Below are 22569 nucleotides of genomic sequence, written 5' to 3'. Positions count from 1 at the left end.
ATACCTCATTGAGGAACCAACGCCACACCTCACCCTCCGGCTGCTCTGCCCAAACTTCTCAGCAAACTATCTGGAGAAGAGCCGGGGACCGCGGCGTCCCACTCCCGGGCGGAGAAGCGCCCTCGCCACCTGCAAGGCAGCAAACAACGCGTCACAAATTCCCAGCGCTCTAGAAATTTCCAAGCGCCCGGCGGTGGCGGTGGCGGTGGCGGAGGCGGCGCTGGCACCTGTCACCGGGGCGGCCGGGGGGGGGGGGCGCCCCCCGCGGGGTCTCGGGAGGCGCCCGGGCCTGAGGTCGGGCGCGGGTCCCTCCCTGCCGCCCCCAGAGGCCGCGGCCCTTTCTGAGGAGCCGCTCCGGCCGGCTGGGGCCGTCGCTTCAGGCCGAGCGGCCGCTATCCGAGGCCCGGGGGACGGCGGGGAGCACGACCGAGTGGCCGCGGCCGGGCTGAGGGCCGCGAGGGCCGAGCCCCCGTGAGGTGGGCCCGCCTCCGCGACTCACCGGGCCTCCCGGCCGCGGGCTCGGCTCTCCTCAGCGCTCCGTCTCCCCCGCCACCGCTGCCAGGCGCTGCACTGGGCGTTGGGACGGGTCTGGGTCAAGGGTCGGGGGTGGGGGTGGGGCGAGGCGGGCTCGTGGGGTCCGGGGTCGCGCGGCGGGTCGCGGGCGGGCAGCGGGCACTAACGGGCCGAAGCGACGGACGGCGAGGAGTGCGGCCGCGGGCTGCGGCGAGGGGCGGGGAGCGAGCGGTGGGCGGGAGGCCGCCGGCGGGGGCGGCGGCGGCGAGGCCGGGGGCGGGGCCGGGGGCGGGGCCTGGCGCAGCAGCCGCGCGCGCGCGCGCCGAGGAGGTTTGTTTATTTTCCCGGTGGGTTTTGACGGCGGCGCTGAGGAGAGGTCGGCAGGTGACGTGAGCGCCCCGACCTGGGCGGGGGGAGGGGGGCGGGGGGGGGGTCGGAGGGGGGTAGAGGAGCGAGAGGACCAGAACCACCTGCTGGAGAAGAGGAGCTACGGGGGCCGGGCAGGGTCCAAACATTTTCCGTAGGCGGCTGCGAGGCGGACCTGGGGGTCACAGGGAAGACAAGGGCTCTTTCAAAGGGGGAGAACAGGGCTGCAAAGCCACCCCCCCCACACACACACACACTTCCCGAGCTGCTCAAGGCAGTCACCTGCCAGTGAGGAGGCCGGGGAAGTGGAAGGGATTGTGGGACTCTAGCAGCCTGGGTTCCCAGCAGCTCAGGGATGACCTCCCTTAGAGAGCACAGGGATGCTCTAAGTTAAGACTGGAGTAGCCAGACTGCAACCGATCTCGCCGGGGGAAATGATGACTCCGTTCTCTGTAAGCCGAGCTTTCCAGTTGGCCCCCCCAATCAATCAGGTAATATTGGTGCAGTCATGCAAACCAAATTTCAGTGACTTACCCTTTCCCCAAACCTCATAGGTAATGACAGCTATTGGCAGAGTTGGGACCCAGAACTGGAACTGGCTCCAATTCTGATTCCACTGTGACATGATCGTCGCAAATCACTTTGACATACACACTAGGCTTCCTTTTACCTATGGGTAAGATGCTATAGGGTTGCAGAGGGGAGTTTAAGATGTTATCTTTGCCCTAAAAGAGTAAGGAATAAGAGAAAGATTAAATAGTTATAAGAGACAAACCATATTAGGTGCCATATGAATAATACAAGGAGTGCTGGGAGGGTCAAAACACTCAGCATCTGTCTGGGCTGGGGGTGGGGAGTGTCAGGGCCCAGAGATGTTAGGAATTGGCCTTGAAGGAGGTTGGGGAGGGTTCTTTAGCTAATACATGGAAACTTGCATGAAAACCAATGAAAAATGCATTCTAGAAAGTGCAGTACTCTACAGTATGTTGAAAAAATGGTGAAGGCAAAGGGCAATGTCCCAGATGCCAAGTAGGTGAATTTGTATTCCATCTTTGAGTTATCCTGGTTTAAAATTTTGAAGGGGGAAAAGGGAAGGGTTTTTCTTTGTAACTACTGATCTCTCTGTGGAGAGATGCAGAAATTAAAGGTGGAAAAACTGAGCCCTACCTAGGCCAGTTAGAACATAATGGTGAAAGTATTTGGGTGGAGTGGTACAGTACTGGATTCACACTTGCGAGGCTGTGTGAGGAGGATACAGGTTCAAGGCCAGTGGCTAAATACTGAGGCCCTTTATAAAATTTTAAAAAAGGAAAGGTAAAAAAAAGAAAAGGTAGTAAGGACTCAGCTAAAGGGAAGGCAGGAAGATTTTAAAAGACTATAGTTGAGAGATGGTATGGAGGCAGAATCCACATAACTACTAACTAATTGGATTAGGGAGAAGGAAATCAAGGATAGCAGAAGTTTTGTGTTTGGAGATAATGCTAAGAGACTATAATTTCCTTTCTCTGTGTCAGAGAAAGGAAAAGAAGCTTCTTTTTGAGAGGTGATCAGCCTAGATTTGGAAGGGGTTTCAAGGTATCCACATAGAGGAGGACACTAAGAAGTTAGAAATAAAGGTTCTGAAATACCTGAAAGAAGGCTGAACTAGAAAATAGATTGCAAACTAATCAGTCTAGCCATGGTATCACTGTGAAAGAAAAGGCCAGATTTTGGGAAAACGTCTTCAAAGGATTGCTATACAAAGTGGGGTTAATAGGCCAGCCATATTACTGTCACTAGGGGAGTTTGTTTGAAACTCTCAGGCCCCAAACCAGATGTGCTAAATCAGAATATTCAATTTAACAAGAACCCCAAGAAGTTTGTACCACATCAAAGTTTGTGAAACCCTGATCTAAATGAGAGAAACCAACAGAGTAGAGGGAGTGGGAAGATAGAGTCGGGGAAAGGGAGAAAGTGATGCAGAATCATCAAAGCAGGGTAGATTGGGGTTTCACAAAAGCTAGGCAGGAAGAAATATCAACAATATCCCAAACTAGACAAACTGAAAAGCACAAGGAAAAAATATGATTGCACTGTGGGATGTGGTAGTTATTATAGTCATATTCTAATTAAAAGCATAGAAACTTCCACTTTGATTAGAGACTACCTAAAGATCCTGCCCTTGTAGTACCTAAATATATGCATGTATTAAAGTAAAGCCAAGTTGAGCATAGTAGCTCACACCTGTAATTCTAGCTGGTCAGGATGCTGAAATCTGAGGCTCGCAGTACAAAACCAGTCCATGCAGGTAAGGCTGTGAGATTCTTACCTCCAATTAACCCCCAAAGGCTAAGGGACAATGCTCAGGACCAGAGTTCAAGTCAGTGCCAACACACGCACACACACACACACACACACACACACACACACACAAATGTAAATACATAGTTCTTTTATACTTTTATTTTCTTAATGAAGTAGGGAACAAGGGTATTTTGGCAGATGGCTAATTATTCACCAGTTTCTATTTCTCCTTCTCTGAGTGTAACCTTTTAGACAGTGTGATCAAGTAGGAGCAAGAACTGTGGCTGCCACTGCAAGGCCAGGGCCTTCACAGTACACATGCCTCCTTCATGTGTGTGTTTCCTTTCTGCAGGCTAGACCTGGACATGAGCCTTTCTTTTGATTATGCAGATTACTGTAAATCCCTGAGGAGTGGCAGAGCCACAGAAAGAAGTTGCCTGTTCCTGCATGAGAGGAGAGCTGCCCACTGACCTGGAACAACCAATTCTGTGAGTGACATGTAAACCTCTGTTGAGTTAGAGCCTCAGCATTCTGAAGTCTCTTTGTCATAGCTGTTTAGTCAGTTAACATAGTCATTAACTGAAAGTAATGGAGGGAGAGGCAAGAGAGTCTACATGTGTCTGAGTTAAGGAGAGCCAACTAACTAGGCAACATCATAAGGTTTCCAGAAACTACTAAGGAACTCCTACAGTGAGTGGTCATGGATGTACACTGAGAACACTCAGCTGCTTGTGCATTTTTTTCTCCAGCTGATGGGCAGGCAATGAGTAGGCAGTTGTAACACTAATTAGGCAAACCTGTTGTAGTCAGAGTCAGTTGTGTAGTTGCATGCCTATATTCTCAGCACCTGGGAAGCTAAAAGAAGATTGTGAGTTCAGTCAATCTTGGCTACATACCAAGACACTGTGACAGACAAGATAGACAGGCAGACAGACAAAAAAAGCTTTCCATAAGTTAACAGTAAATAAGGATTGATTAAAGACTTGGCAAATTGAAAATACTAAGATTTGTCATTAGCTTGGAAAATATACCATTAAGACTAAACCCTTCCAAGTCAGGTGCTGGTGGTTCACACCTATAATCCGACTCAGGAGGCTGAGATAATGGTTCGTAGCCAGCCCAGAGAGGAAACCCTATGAGGCTCTTATCTCCAATTAAGTACCAAAAAACTAGAAGTGCAGATGTGGCTCAAATAGTAGAACACTGCCCTTGAGAAAAAAATCTCAGGGACAGTGCCCAGGCCCTGAGTTTAAACCCCAAGACTGGCACACAAAAATAAATAAAATGAAGACTAAGCCTTCTCCTGAGGGACTGGGGGTCATGCTTGTGATCCTAGCTACTCAAGAAGTTCAGATCTGAGGATCATAGTTTGAAACCAGCTCAGGCAAGAAAGTCAATGAGACCCTTATTTCCAATTAACCAGTAAAAAAGCCAGAAGTGGAGGTATGCCATAAGTGATAGAAACTCAGCCTGAGCAGAAAAGCTGACAGCATGAAGCATTAAATTCAAGTTTAATACCAGCAGGCATGTGCGCATGCACACAGACAGAGATTAAACCCTCAACACTTGAACCTTTGGTGGATACTTCATATCCTAACCATAATACAGATTGTCATGTGTCCAGTAGTTAGTCATATCATTAATGGCCACTTTTGTGAAATGTCAGTCCATGTCTCTCATCCAGGTTGTTTAACTGTTTTTTGTCTTGGTTTGTAGGAGTTCCTCATATTTTAAGGATATTTACTCATTGCTTATAACATACATTACAAATATTTTTTCTTGTGAATACTTTACCTTCCTTGTTTTATAATTCATATATACAATTTTAATTTTTATATAATGGATAGTTTTTCATTTTTGTTTTGAACTAATTCAAAGTATAAAAAGGATTTTATTCCAAGATGATGATAGACATTTTTCTGTACTTTTCATTTCTATAGTTTCATTGTGCATGTTTATGTTTAATAATTTAATCTGACCAGAATTAACTTTTATTATAATGTTAAAGTATAAAATAAAGGTCAAATTTTATTTAAAACCCCAGCCCTTTTTGCTTTGTTTTTTCAGGTAGAGGATTGTGCTTTTGACAGGATGGGCTGGATTCCATCCTCCCATGTAGCTGGGATAACAGGCACATACTATCACACAGAGATATTTAGTTGAGATGGAGTCTCACTAACTTTGTGCCCAGGCTAGTCTTAAATTATAATCTTCCTGATTTCTACCTCTGGAATAACTGAGATTACAGGAATGAGCCATTATACCCAGCCTAGGTATAGTTATTCTATTGTTATATATAATTTTTATAGAATTATATCTAACAGTACTTAATTTTTCCTACTTAGAAAATGTTCATTTGGGCTGGGAAGGTGGCTCAGTGGTACAGCGCTTGCCTTGCATGCATGAAGCCCTGGGTTCATACCACATAAGCAAAAAGAAAAAAGCCAGAAGTGGCGCTGTGGCTCAAGTGGTAGAACGCTAGCCTTGAGCTGAAGAGCTGAGGGACAGTGCCCAGGCCCAGAGTTCAGGCCCCATGACTGGACCCCAAAAAAAAATTAAAAAAAAAGAAAATGTTCATATTTCTGCATGTTAAGATCTAATGATAAGAGGGATAAACAGGATGCATTGAACACACTTTTTTTTCCCTCTGTTCACTGAAATGACAGTGAAGGAATAAAAAAAGATTTAAACATAGAAACAAAGCAAACAGCTTCCTGCTAAAGAAGGATCTCAACAAAACTTAGGAATGTAGAAAGCAGATGGATAAGAACTGACTTACTGGGCTGAGAATGTGGTTTAATGATAGAATGCTTGCATGAAGCCCTGGGTTCAAGTCCTCAGTACCACATAAACAGAAAAAGCCGGAAGTGGTGCTGTGGCTCAAGTGGTAGAGTGCTAGCCTTGAGCAAAAGAAGCTCAGGGACAGTGCCCAGGCCTGAAGTCAAGTGCCAGGACTGGCAACACACACACACACACACACACACACACACACACACACACACACACACACACACACACACACACACACACACACACACACACAAACAGACTGGGGGCTGGGAAGGTGGCTCAGTGATAGAGCGCTTGCTTTGCATGCCTGAGTCCCTGGGTTCGATTCCTCAGCACCACATAAGCAAAAAGAAAAAAAGCCGGAAGTGGTGCTGTGGCTCACGTGGTAGAGCACTAGCCTTGAGCTGAAGAGCTGAGGGACAGTGCCCAGGCCCAGAGTTCAGGCCCCACAACCGGACCCCCAAAAAACAACAACAACAACAACAATAACAAAACACTGACTTACCAAAGCTTAGGAAGTTAATACCTAATCATTTGAGAGAATACAGCCATCCTCTTCACATTATGAAACACTGGAAAGGCCCTAAAACAAGACTGCATACCTATTAAAGCAGAGGTAGAATGAGGCTGGAAATTAGAATGGAAAGGTTTTTAGTTAGACCCTTCCCAACCTCATTCTCTGCTTCATTCCCTAGAGGAGTTGACTTAGAGTTCCTCTAGACATCAAGCAGAGCTGAAGACAGGCTGGCCCACTTACACAGAAAAAAACAACAACTGTGAAATTGTGCAGACTAAATTTATGAGAAAAATTCTCTTAATTTCATTTCCAAATTAAAATTCTAGAGTGCTATCAGATCAGAAGGGAGAGAGAGAGAGTGTTATGTTTTGGGTATGGTTTAATGTCTCCCCAAGACCTCTATGTTACAGACTTGGTCACCAGGGTGATGCTATGGGGAGGTAGTAGAACCTATAAGAGGTGGGGCCTAGTGGGAGGTCTTTAGGTCATTGGAGTGTGCTTCTAAAGGGGTTATGGAATACTAGCTCCTTCCCTTCTCTTGTGCTTTCTGGCAATAAAGTAAGACATTTTTCTTGCCATGTACTCCCTTCATAATGTGTTGTCTTGCCACACTTCCAAAAGCAATGGGCCAGTCATAGACTGGCATCTCCAAAACCATGAGCTAAGCTGAAACTTCTTTCTCGTAAGTTGATTACCTCAGTTATTTGTTACCATAATGGAAAATGAATACAGGGGAGAACTAGCTACTCCAAGAGAAGAGGCCACTAAATATTGAAGTTTGAGATCCCACTATAAGAAATGGGGTTTGTTTCATGGTGAAGTCCAACAGTTGGCAGATCCTTCCCATTCCAACAGTATCTAATCAATTTTTTTTCCCCTCACTGGTCCTGAGGCTGGAACTCCAGGGCCTGTGTCCTGTCCCTGAACCTCTTTGTGTTCAAGGCTAGAGCTTTTTTGAGCAATTTACTGGAGATAAAGAGTTTCCCAGGGACTTTTCTGCCCGGGCTGGCTTCGAACCACAATCCCCAGATCTCAGCATCCTGATTAGAGTTACAGGTGTGAACCACCTGTGCCCGGTTCTAGTCAACTTTTTGTTTGTTTTCCAGTATTGGGGATTTGAACTTGGGGCCTTATGCTTGCTAAGCTGGAGTGATACTTTTTCAGGGGCTGGTCCTGGGGCTTGGACTCAGAGCCTGGATACTGTCTGTAAGCTTTTTGTTTTTGTTTTGCCCTCAAGACTAGTGTTCTACCACTTGAGACACAGCTCTACACTTTTTGGTGGTTTATTGGAAATGAGTCTCACGGACTTTCCTGTGCAGGTAGGCTTTGAACTGTTATCCTCAGATCTCAGCTTGAGTAACTAGGATTATGGACATGAGTCACTGGTGCCCAGCTGTAATAATGCTTCTGAACTGGGTTAATTTTATTTATTTTTATTTTTATTTTTTTGTCAGTCGTGGGGCTTGAACTCTGGGCTTGGGCGCTATCCCTGCGCTCTTCAGCTCAAGGCGAGCGCTCTACCAATTGAGCCACAGCACCACTTCCGGCTTTCTAGTGGTTAATTGGAGATAAGAGTCTCATGGACTTTTCTGCCTGGGCTGCTTTGAACCATGATCCTCAGATCTCAGCCTCAGTAGCTAGGATTACAGGCATGAGCCACCGGCGCCTGGCAGAACTTTGTTAATTTTAAAACTAGTTTTAAAATTAAAAGTAAGAGACTGGGAAGGTGACTCAGTGGTAGAGTGCTTGCCTTGTATACATGAAGCCCTGGGTTCGATTCCTCAGCACCACATAAGCAGAAAAAGTGGGAAATGGCGCTGTGGCTCAAGTGGTAGAGAGTGCTAGCCTTGAGCTGAAGAGCTGAGGTACAGCACCCAGGCCCAGAGTTCAGGCCCCAAGACTGACCAAAAAAAAAAAAAAAAGTTAAAAGAAGTAAGACCCTATCCCTAAACTTAACCCAGCTCAGAAGCAGACCCTAGGCCTGAGCCATGAGATGTGTCTACTTTTAGGCTTCCTAACATGGTTGGAATTATAGGTGCACACCATTGATTCCAGCTTCCCTTCATAGACATAGAGTCTCGTGGACTTTTCTGCTGGCCTTCAACCATAGTCCTCTTAATCTTATCTTTCTAGGGTGACAATTGTAAGGCATTGTACCTTGTTAACCTTCTTTTCTTATGTCTTGTGTGTGTGTGTGTGTGTGTGTGTATGTGTATGCACATGCACATGCACGCCAGTACTAATGGTTGAACTCAGGATCTAGGAGCTGTCCCTTAGGTTTTTCACTCAAGGCTGGTGCTCTACCACTTGAGCCACAGCTTTACTTCCAGCTTTTTGCTGGTTAATTAGAGATAAGAGTTTCATGGACTTTTCTGCACCGACTGGCTTCAAACCATGATCCTCAGGTCTCAGCCTGTTGAGTAGCTAGGACTACAGTTGTGAGCCATTAGCACTCAGCTAGCTTATATTTGTTTTTAAAAGGACAAAAGGTAGACTAATTCAGCAGTGATACTCACTAGACACTATGTTGAAAATGAACTATGCAACTTGTGTGAGAGAAGGATCAGGAGGGAAAAAAACTGGAGAAAACAGGGGAAGGGGTGACAATTTGAACAAGAAATGTACTCATTATCTGACTTATGTAACTGCAACCCTTCTGTACTTCACCTTTACAATAAAAGGAAAAAATGAATGACAACAGAGAAGAGATTATATTATTGTTATTTTATTATTTAGTGATACTGGGGTTTAAACTCATAGGCACTTGAGCCATAACCCTATCCCTTTTTACTATAGTCATTTTTCAGATAGGGTCTTGTGCTTTTTACTTGGGCAGGTCTGATTACAATCCTCCTATTTATGCCTTCCATACAGCTGGCATCACAGGCACAAACCAACATGTCTCCAGTAGGTGGTATTACAGATATGTGCCATCATGCCCAGGTTGTAGCATTATTTTTTATTTTGATTTAATCATTCCATATTAAGTTTGTAAGCCAGGCCCTTGTGGCTCATGCCTAACTACTCAGGAGATTGAGAGCTGAGGATCGTGGTTCAAAGCCAGCCTGGGCACAAAAGTCCATGAGGTTATCTCCAATTAACCACCAGAAAACTGGAAGTGGCACTGTGGCTCAAAGTGGTAGAGCACTAGCCTTAAGTAAAACTGCTCAGGAACAGTGCCCAGGCCCTGAGTTCAAGCTCCACAACCAACAACAAAAAAGATTGTAATTGGGGCTGAGAAGGTGGCTCAGTGGTAGAGCGCTTGCCTTGCACGCATGAGGCCCTGTTCAATTCCTCAGCACCACATAAGCAAAAAGAAAAAAGCCAGAAGTGGCTCTGTGGCTCAAGTGATAGAGCACTAGTCTTGAGCTGAAGAGCTGAGGGACAGAGCCCAGGCCCAGAGTTCAGGCCCCAGGACTGGACCCACAAAAAAAAAAAAAGATTGTAATTATCTGCGTACCTGTGGCAAATATCTGTCATCCTACCTAATCAGAAAGCTGAGAGAAGAAGCACCATGGTTCAAAGCCAGCCCAAGCAGAACTTTGTGAGACTATCTCCAAAATAATCAACAAAAAGCCTGGCTGAAGCCATAGCTTACATGGTAGAATACCAGCTAAGCAAAGGTATAAACCCTAGTACTGAAAAAAAAAAAAAGAAAGAAAGAAAGAGAGAGAGAGAGAGAGAGAGAAAGAGGAAGGAAGGAAGGAAGGAAGGAAGGAAGATTGTAAATGGAATTCTTGCCTTTCTCAAGAAAATTGAATACATTGAAGTGTTAAAAAGCTAATATTTATTTTACTGTCACACTATTCTGCACAACAGCAAAGTGAATGTTCTTTCATAGTATTTTGTCCTTTCTCTGCCCTTGGTGTGACAGTGTAGGTTCGAAGTCACTTACTTGGATGGAAAAGGATATATATGCATATAGAATTATTTTATATTCCAGCACCGGTGGCTCATGCCTATAATCCTAGCTACTCAGGAGGCTGAGATCTGAGGATCTCGGTTCAAAGCCAGCTCAGGCAGGAAAGTCCATGAGACTCTCATCTCCACTAAACCACTCAGAAAACTGGAAGTGGTGTAGTGGCTCAAATGGTAGAGTGCTAGCCTTGAGCTGAAGAGCTGAGGAACAGCGTTCAGGCCTAGAGTTCAAGCCCCATAACCGACAAAAAAAAAATTATTTTATAAAAGATGATTTTGTACTTTATAAAGTAAAACTTTTAAAAAATATATTTTGACACTAGGCATCCAAAAATTATTTTCCTCCAGAACTTGGCATTGATTGGAATTGATTTTTAATTTTTAGACATACAGATAGTACGTATAATTTTTTTTTTTTGTTCCGGTTGTGGGGCCTGAACTCTGGGCCTGAGCACTGTCCCTCAGCTCTTCAGCTCAAGACTAATGCTCTGCCACTTGAGCCATAGCGCCACTTCTGGCTTTTTTCTTTTTGCTTATGTGGTGCTGAGGAATCGAACCCAGGGCCTCAGGCATGCAAGGCAAGCGCTCTACCACTGAGCCAACTTCCCAGCCCCAGTACATATAATTTATAAATATCTAGTTGTACTCAGTGTGTTTGCAACTTTCTTCTAGTGCTTATACCATCCAGAACAAGAATAAGAAAATGAAGAACAAGATTTGGGCCAGCAGAAGAAAAGCCAATGCAGCAGGTTCTCAATGGCTGCCAGACTTGCCAGTGTGGCTGCTGTGGTCCTCACTTCCACCACCCCTCACGTCCAGCAAGAATCCATTCAGTCATTCAGCAGATACTCAGAGCCTCTAATGTGCTGGACCTATTGGTAAACAGTGTGCAGTTCCCTGAGCATGTGACTTTATTCTTACTTCCTAGGTTTTATGGTGGGCTCTTAGGGCCCAAAATAATGCAACTCTTACCTATAGACCTTCCTAAGGTCAGCTTTTCTATTAAGACACAAGGAGAAGTTGGGCTCCAGTGGCTCACACCTGTAATCCTAGTTACTGAGGAGGCTGAGATCTGAGGATTGCAATTTGAATACAGGCAGGGAAGAAAAGTCTGAGACTCCCATATCTAATTAATCAGCAAAAAACTGGTCTGGAGATCTGGCTCAAGTGGTAGAGTGCTAGCCAAACAAAAAAGCTGATCAAACACAAGGCCCTGACTTCAGACCCCCATATCAGAAAACAGACACAAGAAGGGAAAGCCTTTTCTCACCCCTAAACTTTGCTGTTTTTCCTCCATACTTCTAATATCCACTATGTTTTAATATTATCCTTGCTATTATGAGCCTTGTAAAGGTATAAATTTAGTCTCTTTTACTTACTGGTATGTTACAGTGCCAGGCTCATTATTTGCATTCCAAAGTGCTGAATGAACAAATTCAAATGAACTGTCTGTTGACTTGATTCATTACTCAATAGACTGCATGCTCCTTGTTCATAGGTCTTAAACCTTGGCTTGTTTCCTTCCTTCCTTCCTTCCTTCCTTCCTTCCTTCCTTCCTTCCTTCCTTCCTTCCTTCCTTTCTTCCTTCCTTCCTTCCTTCCTTGTACTTAGCATAGAGCTAGCACATAAAAGGTTGTTGATTAAATTCATTTTGTCAGCATTCCCATATTAGTCTTTTAGATATGTAACATGGAGGAATAGACATAGAGTGCTTAGTTAGCCCAGAGGACATGGGTGCTAAAGGCACTGTCTCAGTTCAATAGGAAAAAATGCATGTGAACCATGGGACCAAGTGACCCTCTGTGCTCTATGCTTTCACTATCCTTAATTTAGAAATATGGTTGAAAAATTCTTAATTTTTTATTGTAATAATAAAGGTGATGTACGAAGGGGTTACAGTTACATAAGCCAGGTGTAATAATTCTAAGTCTGCAAATAACCAGCTAAAATTGTATTAAGCAAAAAAGTTGGATTTCTAACTTATTAAATTGGTTGGGCAGGTGCCCACTAGATATATTCCTTGACTTATGGTATGTTATCTTTCAAACTTAAAGTTACTATCCTCTAAAAGTAAACTGTGACTGGGTTAAGAGTATAGCTCAGCCGGGTGCTGGTGGCTCACGCCTGTAATCCTAGCTACTCAGGAGGCTGAGATCGCGGTTCAAAGCTAGCCCGGGCAGGAAAGACCTTGAGACTCCTATCTCCAATAAACCACCAGAAAACCGGAAGTGGCGCTGTAGCTCAAATGGTAGAGCGCTCGCCTTGAGCTGATTAGCTGAGGGACAGCGCCCAGGCCCAGAGTTCAAGCCCCATGACGGACCAAAAAAAAAAGAATATGGCTCAATCACAAGGCCCTGGGTTTAAACCTGAGTACTGCCAAGAAAGATTTTTAAAAATACAAAAGCAATCCATTTAAAATACCATATTTTAAAAAAAGAAAAAAATTAAACTTTAACCAGTGAAAAATCAGTTATATATATATATATATATATATTTTTTTTTTTTTTTTTTTTTTTTTTGTCCGGTCGTGGGCCTGAACTCTGGGCTTGAGCGCTGTCCCTCAGCTCTTCACCTCAAGGCTAGCGCTCTACCAGTTGAGCCACAGTGCCACTTCTGGCTTTCTTTTTCTGCTTATGTGGTGCTGAGGAATTGAACCCAGGGCTTCATGCATGCAAACAAGCGCTCTACCACTGAGCCACCTTCCCATCCCAACAAGTAGTATTTCTTTTTTTTTCTTTCTTTCTTTTTTTTTTGTCAGTGGTGGGGCTTGAACTCAGAGCCTAGACGCTGTCCCTCAGCTCTTCGGCTCAAGGCAAGCTCTCTACCATTTGAGCCACAGCGCCACTTCTTCAGTTATATTTCTATGTTAAAATGAAAAATGCAAAAGTGAAATTTTAAAAATAAATTCACTTATAATAATATGACGAAGAAGAAAACATTTATGAATAAATTTACCCCTAAAAGTAAGATAATACACTGAAAACTATAACATGTAGTTAAAAGAAAGGAAAGATACACCATGTTCATAGTGGAAACAATATTATTGGGATGGTAATGCTACCAAAACTGATCTACAGAGTCCATTAAAAATCTATTGAAATTCTAATTAGCATGCAATTGTACGAGAGGTTGAGCTCAGGGTCTCATGCTTGCTAGGCAGAAGCTTAGCTGAGCACACTGCTAGTCCTTCCTATTGGCTCTTTTGTAGATATGGATAACAGATTCTAAAATTCACACAGAAACTCAAGGGACCTGAAATAATCAAAACAATTCTGAGAAAAAGTGGATCCATACTTTAACTCAAAGCTTTTTTTTTGCTGGGAAGGTGGCTCAGTGGTAGAGTGCTTGCCTTGCATGCATGAGGCTCTGGGTTCGATTCCTCAGCTCCACAGAAGCAGCAAAATCTGGATGTGGCACTGTGGCTCAAGTGGTAGAGCACTAGCCTTGAGCTGAAGAGCTGAGGGACAGCGCCCAGGCCCAGAGTTCAGGCCCCACGACCGACAAAAAAAAAAAAAAAAAAAAAAAAAAGCCCTTTGGGCTGGGAAGATGGCTCAGTGGTAGAGTGCTTGCCTTGCATGCATGAGGTCCTCGGTTCGATTCCTCAGCACCACATAAACAAAAAGAAAAGCTTTTTTTTTTACTACAAAGCAGCAGTAATGAAGAAAGTTGCCACTGGCATTGTATAGACACAGATTAATGGAATAGAATTGTGGGTCTAAAACCATTCATCTCTGCTCAGCTCATCTTCAATAAGGGTATAAAGCCAATTCAGTGAAGAAGAAACCATTTTCAACAGATGATTCTGGGACAATTGAATATCTACATAGAGGATGAAGTTGAAACTCTACCTTTTTTTGTTGTTGTTGTTGGTCATGGGGCTTGAACTCTGGGCCTGGGCGCTGTCCCTCAGCTCTTCAGCTCAAGGCGAGCGCTCTACCACTTGAGCTACAGCGCCATTTCTGGTTTTCTAGTGGTTTATTGGAGATAGGAGTCTCACGGTTTTTCCTGCCCGGGCTGGCTTTGAACCGCGATTCTCAGATCTCAGCCTCCTGAGTAGCTAGGATTACAGGCGTGAGCCACCGGCGCCCAGCTGAAACCCTACCTTTCAATATATACAAAAAATTAATTTGGGCTAGGAATGTGGCTTAGTGGTAGAGCGCTTGCCTAGCATGCATGAAACCCTGGGTTCGATTCCTCAGAACCACATAAACAGAAAAAGTCAGAAGTGGCGCTGTGGCTCAAGTGGTAGAATGCTAGCTTTGAGCAAAAGAAGCTCATGGACAGTGCCCAGGCCCTGAGTTCAAGCCCCAGGACTGCAGGAAAAAAAAACTAATTTGAAATGGACCAAAGACCCAAATATAAGACTTAAAACTATAAAACTCTTAAGCATTTTATATATCATTTTAAGTCCACGTGATCTTAAATGGGCAATGGTTCTTAGATATGAAAAGTAAAGCACAACCAACCCATAGAAAAAGTTAAAAATGGACTTCAGGGCTGGGAAGGTGGCTCAGTGGTAGAATGCTTGCCTTGCATGCATGAAGCCCTGGGTTCAATTCCTTAGCACCTTATAAGCAGAAAAAGCCAGAAGTGGAACTGTGGTTCAAGTGATAGAGTGCTAGCCTTGAGCTGAAGAGTTCAGGGACAGTGCCCAGGCCTAGAGTTCAGGCCCCATGACAAAAAAAAAAAAAAAAAAAAGGACTTCATCACAAGTGAAAACAGCCAGGCCAGTGGCTCATAACTATAATCCTAGCTACTCAGGAGGCTGAGATCTGAGGATTGTGGTTCAAAGCTAGCCTTGGCAGGAAAGTCCTCAAGATTTTTATTTCTGATTAACCAGCAAAAATCTCAAAGTGGAGGTGTGGCTCAAGTAGTGAGCACCAGCCTTGAACAAAAAAAGCTAAATAAAAGCATCCAGGCCCTGAGTTCAAGTTCTAGTGTAGGCAAAAAAAAAAGTGAAAACAAAGCCAGGCATAGTGGCTCATGCTTGTAATCCCAGCACTTAGGAGGCAGAGGCAAGGGGAATTATGGGTTGGATGCTAGCTTCTGCTACATAGTGCCACCCAGTCTCAACAACAACAACAACAGAAACCATGCACAATATAAAAACACTATCAAGAAAGTGAAACTCAGGTCCAGCCATGGTGGTGTATGCCTGTATTCTCAGCTACAGGGAAGAATAGGTAGGACTGTTACCATCCAAAGTCAGCCTGGGTAAAAATGTGAGATCCTGTTGGAAAAGTAAGTAAAGCAAAACAGACTGGAAGTGTGACTCAAGTAATAGAGTGTCTACCTAGCTAGTAAGCATAGGATCCTATGTTCAAACCCCAGTATGTCAAAACAAAAAAAAAGTGAAACTCAGAGAAAGAGAGAAAATATTTGGCAATACTATTATCTAATGAGAACTCTTTTACAACTTTGATTACTGAATTTGAAGTAGACATAGGATTTGAAAAGATGTTTCTCCAAAAATACAGAAATGACAATTAAACATACAGAGATACTGCCATTAGTTGTTACTACAAGATGCCTTAGGATAGCTGTCGCTGCTGTAATAAAAAAATAAAAACAGCAAGTGTTGACAGCATGTGGAAAAACTAGAACTTTCATACACTGCCATTGGAAGTGTTAAATGGTACAGATACAGCGAAAACGTTTGGCAGTAACTCCAAAAGTTAAACATAGAAGTACCATATGACCTAGCAATCTTACTCTCAGTTATATAACCAAGAGATCTGAAAACATATGTTCACACAAACTTGTATATAAATTTTCATAGCAACCCATAAATGTTTTAGCATGGTTATTCATAAAAAACCTAAAATTGGAAATAATCCAAATTTCTATGAAATCATAGTATGGCAAATATAATGAATATTAATCAGCCATTAGCAGAAATTAAATAGGTTACATGCTTTAAGGATGAATTTTTAAATCACTGTACTGAATGAAAAAGCCATACAAGCCAGGTATGGTAGTTCACATCTGTAATCCCAGCTACTCAGGAGCTTGAGATAGGAAAATCAAAGTCCAAGGTCAGCAAGAACAAAAGTGGGAAATCCTACCACGCCCCTCCGAAACAAACTAAAAGCAAAAAGACTACAGACATGACTCAAGTGGTAGCATGCTTGCTAGGCCTGGAGTTCAGTCCTCAGTACTGTGAAAAAATAATCTACCAAAGGTTACATATTAAATATTATTTATATGAAATGTGAAGACTAAGAAAATCCAGAGACAGAAAGCAGATCAGAGGCTGCCAGAGATGAGGGAAGAGAAAAGTCGGACCGATGGCTAATTTTTCAGTGTGATGAAAATGTTCTAGAATTAGAATTAGTATCATTAGTGTAGAGAATAGACTAAAAACTAATACATCTTAATATGGTAAATTTTAGTAAATTATATGTTAAAATTTTAAAAACGAATATGATCCTAGGATTGGGATAAATTCTAAGCAACAGTGTAGATCAGAGTAGCATTTTGTTTGCAAGGTGAATCAGTGTCTTCCCTTCCCATTCAGAATGGCTGGGGTGATTTCTGTGATCAGAAATAATTTTTGATCCTTGCCTCTTATGAGTAGCCGTAGAGCAGAACCTTGGAAAGGCAACTTCATCTGCATATGTGTAAGCTCAGAAACATTCAAAACCATCAACCCTTACTCTATTCTTACACTATGCCTCTGGCTCACCACAATAACCACTAGAATGTAAGTTTCTCCACAGAGAAGGCTTAGTCCTCAGCTCTAGCTGCAAAAATAAAAGGATAGGAACCATAAAGCAGGCCTGCAAATAAAAACATCCATATAGATTTCCATCTCTTTTAGAGAGATGCCATTTTTATGATGTTTTCAGATAGTAAGCTAACTGCTCACCCTTTGAAAGGGGCATAGATTCTGCCATATGAGAACTAAAGTCTAGGTTACTAGGCTGGTCTTGAAGGGTTTGCTGTGATTTGGCCAATTAATCAGGTTTTTATATCTAGCTTCCTTTCTCATGGGAGAAACTGGATTTTCTAATAGATCTTACTAAGAGAACCCCATGACTACTGGAGGTAACTGAGGAAAAGTGTATGGAAGTATTCTTCCTGACTTATTTGTTCACAATCCACTAGAATTCTTCTGAGCATAGGTTCTATTATTCTTAAAGTCTTGGTATTCTTGATTATTTGACTGTTCAGAACATGAGTGGTATGATCTAAAGAGACAATTATTTCTTAATGTTGGCAGATACTTGCAAATGAATGAAAATGAGCTCCCTCTGAATATTTATGAAGAAACCACTATGGTAATGTCAAATTTAATTCTAATATACTTCTTATATCTCATAGAGTAGCAAATGCAAATGAAGACTGATCTTACCTATATAATGTGCCAATTAATTGTTTAACCATTTCCTTTGGGGAAGAAATAGTTTAAAATACTTCTAATCATCAAGTGTTTGGGTTTTTTTTTTTTTGTCGGTTGTGGAGCCTGCCCCTCAGCTCTTCAGCTCAAAGCTAGCGCTCTACCACTTAAGCCACAGTGCCACTCCCGGCTTTTTTCTGCGTATGTGGTAGTGAAGAATCGAACGCAGGGCCTCATGCATGTGAGGCACACACTCTACCACTGAGCCACCTTCCCAGCCCCGGTTATCAGTTTTTTTTTTTTGGGGGGGGGGTCTGGTCGTGGGGCCTGAACTCTGGGCCTGGGTGCTGTCCCTCAGCTCTTCAGCTCAAGGCTAGTGCTCTACCACTTGAGCCACAGTGCCACTTCCCACTTTTTTCTTTTGCTTATGTGGTTCTGAGGAATCGAACTCAGGGCCTCAGGCATGCAAGGCAAGCACTCTACCACTGAGCCACCTTCCCAGCCCCCAGTTATCAGCTTTAAGAAGTCATTTTGTAGCCCCAAACTAGGGACCAAAAATTACCAATGAACATTTATTTCACTCATAAATAAAAAAATAGTCATAACACAAGATTTATGCTTATAAAAGCATTTGGCAATTCTTTAAAGTATTTTGATTACAGAATTCATATGAAACTTCCCAGCAATGCTATTATGCATTTTTAAAATGCCAGTACTAGTGCTTGAACTCAAGGCCAGGGTACTCTTGCTTAGGTTTTTCACCTCAAAGTTTGAACTCTACTACTTGAGCTGAGTTCAAGTCCCATAACTGACAAAAAAAAAAGTACTTTTGTGAGTTTATTAGGTAAAGCAACAGATTACCGTGCAATTAAAAAGAACACTTTATCACTGCAAATTGTATTTGAAAAATACCTTGTTTTAAAGTGCATAGGATCTTTGTTGCTTTGTATGTCCCTCCCCCACAGTATAACCCCTGATTTCACTGTATTTGATGTCGGTATAATTTGTGGAGGGGAAGGGGAAAAACAAAGCGTCTAAGTAGGGATACAGGTGGACCCGTTGCAACAATGAGATGTACAAGTCCTTATGTCGAAAACGAACTTTACAACTTTGGGGGGGGCAGGGAGGATTGGGTGGGGGGATGGGGGGAGGATGGGAAGGGGAAACAAAGGAGGAGACTACAATGCTTGATAAGAAATGTACTCATTATCTTGCCCATGTAATTATAACTCCTCTGTACAGTATTTTCATAATAATAAAATAAAATTAAAAAATTAAAAAAGTAAAGTGCATAGGAGTGGCTCATGGCTTTTTGAAGGAAAGGCTGCTTGGAGGTTGAGGAAAATATTATTTAATGTGCCCTATTATAGCTTGAGTCCTTCCAGTCATCTTAAAGCAGCTGACACCATAAGTTATCTGAGAAAATATGAAAGTGATGTGCTTAGGTCTGAGCCTGTAGTGCTACCATTCAGAGCCAACCAGTTCCCTCAGGTGATGGGAATCTCAAAGGCCTCTCTGTATAAAAATATTGTAATTCTGGTTCTTGCTCTTCCCAGCTAGAGAACATAGTATGCTGGAAAAATAGCAAAACTTCAAGTTTAGTAGGATTCAACTAACTCCTCGGTCCTGCAGGGTAGGACAGTTAAATGCCACTGTAAGCCACAGACAAAAATAAGTAATGTTAATTCAGCCGCTTGTGGCAGAATGATAGCTGCTATTTATAATCATGAGTGGAAAGCTTTCATCTACAGGTTTTTCAGTAGAAAACTTCAGGGATATTTTCAGAGGGAGCAAAACTGAGATAGTATCACTTTTTTATTTTGCCTACAATCAAATCTTTATTTTGATATAGTCTTCAATGCTTCTTCATTGGTAAAAATCCTTTAAATCCCAACTGCTCTCTTCAGTTTGTTAGACTGCTGTGCTTCATCCCAAGTTATTGTTTCTTGTTAACTAGTGATTAGTTTCAGTTTCCATTCAAATTCTGAAAGGATGGCTGCTTTATATAATCCTGGATTAATTATAACCACAGGAAAATGAACCACTGTTAAAACCTGGTTATGTCTATTTTCAAATGGCAAATTCAGTTCTAGTTAGGAGTATTTTCTGCCAAAGAAAACATTCCCTCCAAATATTTTTGAAAATCCTTTCCTTTCATTACTCCTTTTCCCTAGCAGCAGTTAGGATTACCTCTTTAGAAGGGGAAAATGATACAAGTTAGTAGAAAAACAGGTAGGGAATTGTGGCCTAAAAGCTTGTAGATGGCAGTATAAACTGATAGACCAAATGAAATATGAGAGAGGACTACAAAAGAATGAGGAAGAAGAAAAGAATGAAGAAATAAGGATGGGAACTGAATCTTTGGTGCCACAACTTTGTAAGAAGCAGAAGCTGTTTTATTCTCCCTATTTAACCCAAGACCAAGCTCTATAAATCCTGAAGATGGTATGAGATGGCTGATATGGGCTGAAGTGCTGTCTTCTCTGAGGTAGGTCTATGCAACATGCTCTTTCTCTTCTAATAAACTGTCCTATCACTTAAAATCACTTAAAAATAATTTACTTGTCTATACAGTACTTTCAAAGAAATCTTTCTTCTCCTGTTTCTTACTCCCTGTAAGGAACTGATAGAATCCCGAGTCACTAAGAATTAAGTACATGCCTAAAATCTGTTGCTGATAATTTTGCAGGAGGTGGTTCTTTTAAAATTAAGGCACCAACCAGGTGCTGGAGGCTCATACCTGTAATCCTAGCTACTCAGGAGGCTACTCCACTAAACTACAAAAAAAGCCAGTAGTACAGCTGTGGATCAAGTGGTAGAGTACTAACCTGAACCATAAAAGCTCAGGGACAGCACAAAGGCCCAGAGTTCAAGTCCCAGGACTGGCAAAACAAAAAGGCACCTTAGGATACATATGGTAGAACATGCTTATAATCCCAGCAGGGTTACAGGATAGGAGGAAAGGGCTATGGACAGGGTTGAAATTTTGAGGTCAACATAGTGAGCTGTTTATATAAGTAAAAATAATACGTGTGTGTGTGTGTGTGTGTATGTGAATGGAGTTTTAAAGTAATTTCTTTCTACTTTAATTACAGAAGCATTTATTAATAAGTGGACTTTGTCTAAGAATTCTGAGTATAAATTTTTTGAAGATTAAAATTTTTACTCTTTTTTGGTGTGATTTTGTCTCATAGATACAAAGCATTTGCTTGTTGTAACAACGTTTAAAAGACTGCTATATTTTTCCTTTGAAATGCTGTAGAAATAACTCAGTGGAACTGTGTGTCAGGCCAGGTACCTGTAGCTCATGCCTATAATCCTAGATAGGAGGATCACAGTTGAGATTCAACCCTAAGCAGTAAAGTTCTAAGACATCATCTACGAAATAACCAACAAAGGGCTGGAAAGGTGGCTCAGTGGTAGAGTGCTTTTGTTTCATGCATGAGGCCCTGAGTTCGATTCCTCAGCACCACATAAGCAGAAAAGGCCAGAAGTGGTGCTGTTGCTCAAGTGGTAAAGTGCTAGCCTTGAGCTGAAGAGCAGAGGGACAGCGCCCAGGCCCAAAGTTCAGGCCCCACGACCCACAAATATATATATATATATATAACCAAGAAAAGCCAGGCTGGAAGCCTGCTCAAGTGATGAGTGCCAACTGTGAGCAAGAAAGTTGAGCAAGAGTGTGAGGTCCTGAGTTTAAGCCTTGGTACAATAAAAAAGGAAAAAAAGAAAACCAAACTTTATACAGAGTATTAAAGCTAAGTCTAATTATCTTTGAGTTCAGTCAAATTACACTATTAGCATTTCAAGTAGTGGCAATTGTGTTAATTTACTGTGAAACTTCCTAGAAGAAAAAAATATTAAAAGGGACAAATGAGCCAGGTTCTGCAGCTCACTCCTAGCTACTCAAGAGGCTCAGATCTGAGGATCACAGTTCAAAGCTGCCTTGGGCAGGAAAGTCCATGAGACTCTTATCTCCAATTAACCACCAGAAAACTGGAAGTGGTACTGTGGCTCACAGTGGTAGAGCCCTAGCCTTGAGAAAAACTGCTCAGGGACAGTGCCCAGGCTGAGTTTAAGCCCTATGACTCTCAAAAAGAGGTGGAGGAGGAGGAGGAGGAAGGGGGGGGGAGGAGGAGAAGGGCAAATGAGAACTATACAATACTCAAAAGAAGGTTTTTCTGAAGTGGTTTTTTTTTGGGGGGGGCGGGTAGGGAATGCCGGTATTAGGGCTTGAACTCAGGGCCTGTGCTCTTGCTTGGCTTTTTGGCAAGACTGGTGCTCTACCACTTGAGCTACCACAAATTCCCTTTCCAGCTTTTTTGCTGGATAATATCTTTTGGATATGTCTGCTTGGGCTGTCTTTGAATTGAGAGTCTATTATCTCAGCCTCCTGAGTATGAGCTTTCCTTTTATAATTTCCCTTGTTCCGCATTCTGGGATCATGTTGAGTTCAACATGAACCAGCATAATGATTATCCATCAGTTTGTTCTTATGTTCTGGTAAGAAGTGCACATCAAGAGCAAGGAGTTTAAGCAGTGCAGCACCATGACAATGAGAACACACCCTCTCTTCCTGTAGGACAGAAGCTCCCAACCCTTCCCCTGGCAAACTACCACCCAGTAAGGCCCCCAAATAACAATACCCAATGCATTGAAGGTACATATTGCAACAAGATTTCTGTCTCACATTTAAGTATGTCATCAGTATTAACGAGGGCAGCCTATGAATATAACAAGTGTAAAATATACACAATAAATGTTTTTAATTCTAGTAATGTTGAAGGTAGAATAAAATTTCTACTTGAATCTTCAGATATTGGCATACCAGTGTTTTTAAAGTCAA

General features: G+C 42.6%; 1 long non-coding RNA gene across 1 annotated transcript in view; it reads left to right on the top strand.

The window, feature by feature from the left end:
- The first annotated feature begins 981 nt into the window (after positions 1-981).
- The window catches only part of LOC138836873 (uncharacterized), a 53206-nt gene continuing 31618 nt past the window's right edge, over positions 982-22569 (top strand). Inside the window, exons 1-4 of the long non-coding RNA XR_011375112.1 lie at positions 982-1370; positions 3553-3650; positions 11060-11265; positions 17610-17667. This is a non-coding gene — a long non-coding RNA (uncharacterized lncRNA). The remainder of the gene's footprint in view (positions 1371-3552; positions 3651-11059; positions 11266-17609; positions 17668-22569) is intronic.

The sequence above is a fragment of the Dipodomys merriami genome, unplaced genomic scaffold (genome assembly GCF_024711535.1).
Source record: "Dipodomys merriami isolate MVZ:Mamm:240054 unplaced genomic scaffold, mDipMer1.0.p SCAF_26, whole genome shotgun sequence".
NCBI classification, from domain to species: domain Eukaryota; kingdom Metazoa; phylum Chordata; class Mammalia; order Rodentia; family Heteromyidae; genus Dipodomys; species Dipodomys merriami.
This window is presented reverse-complemented; position numbering and strand designations above follow the sequence as displayed.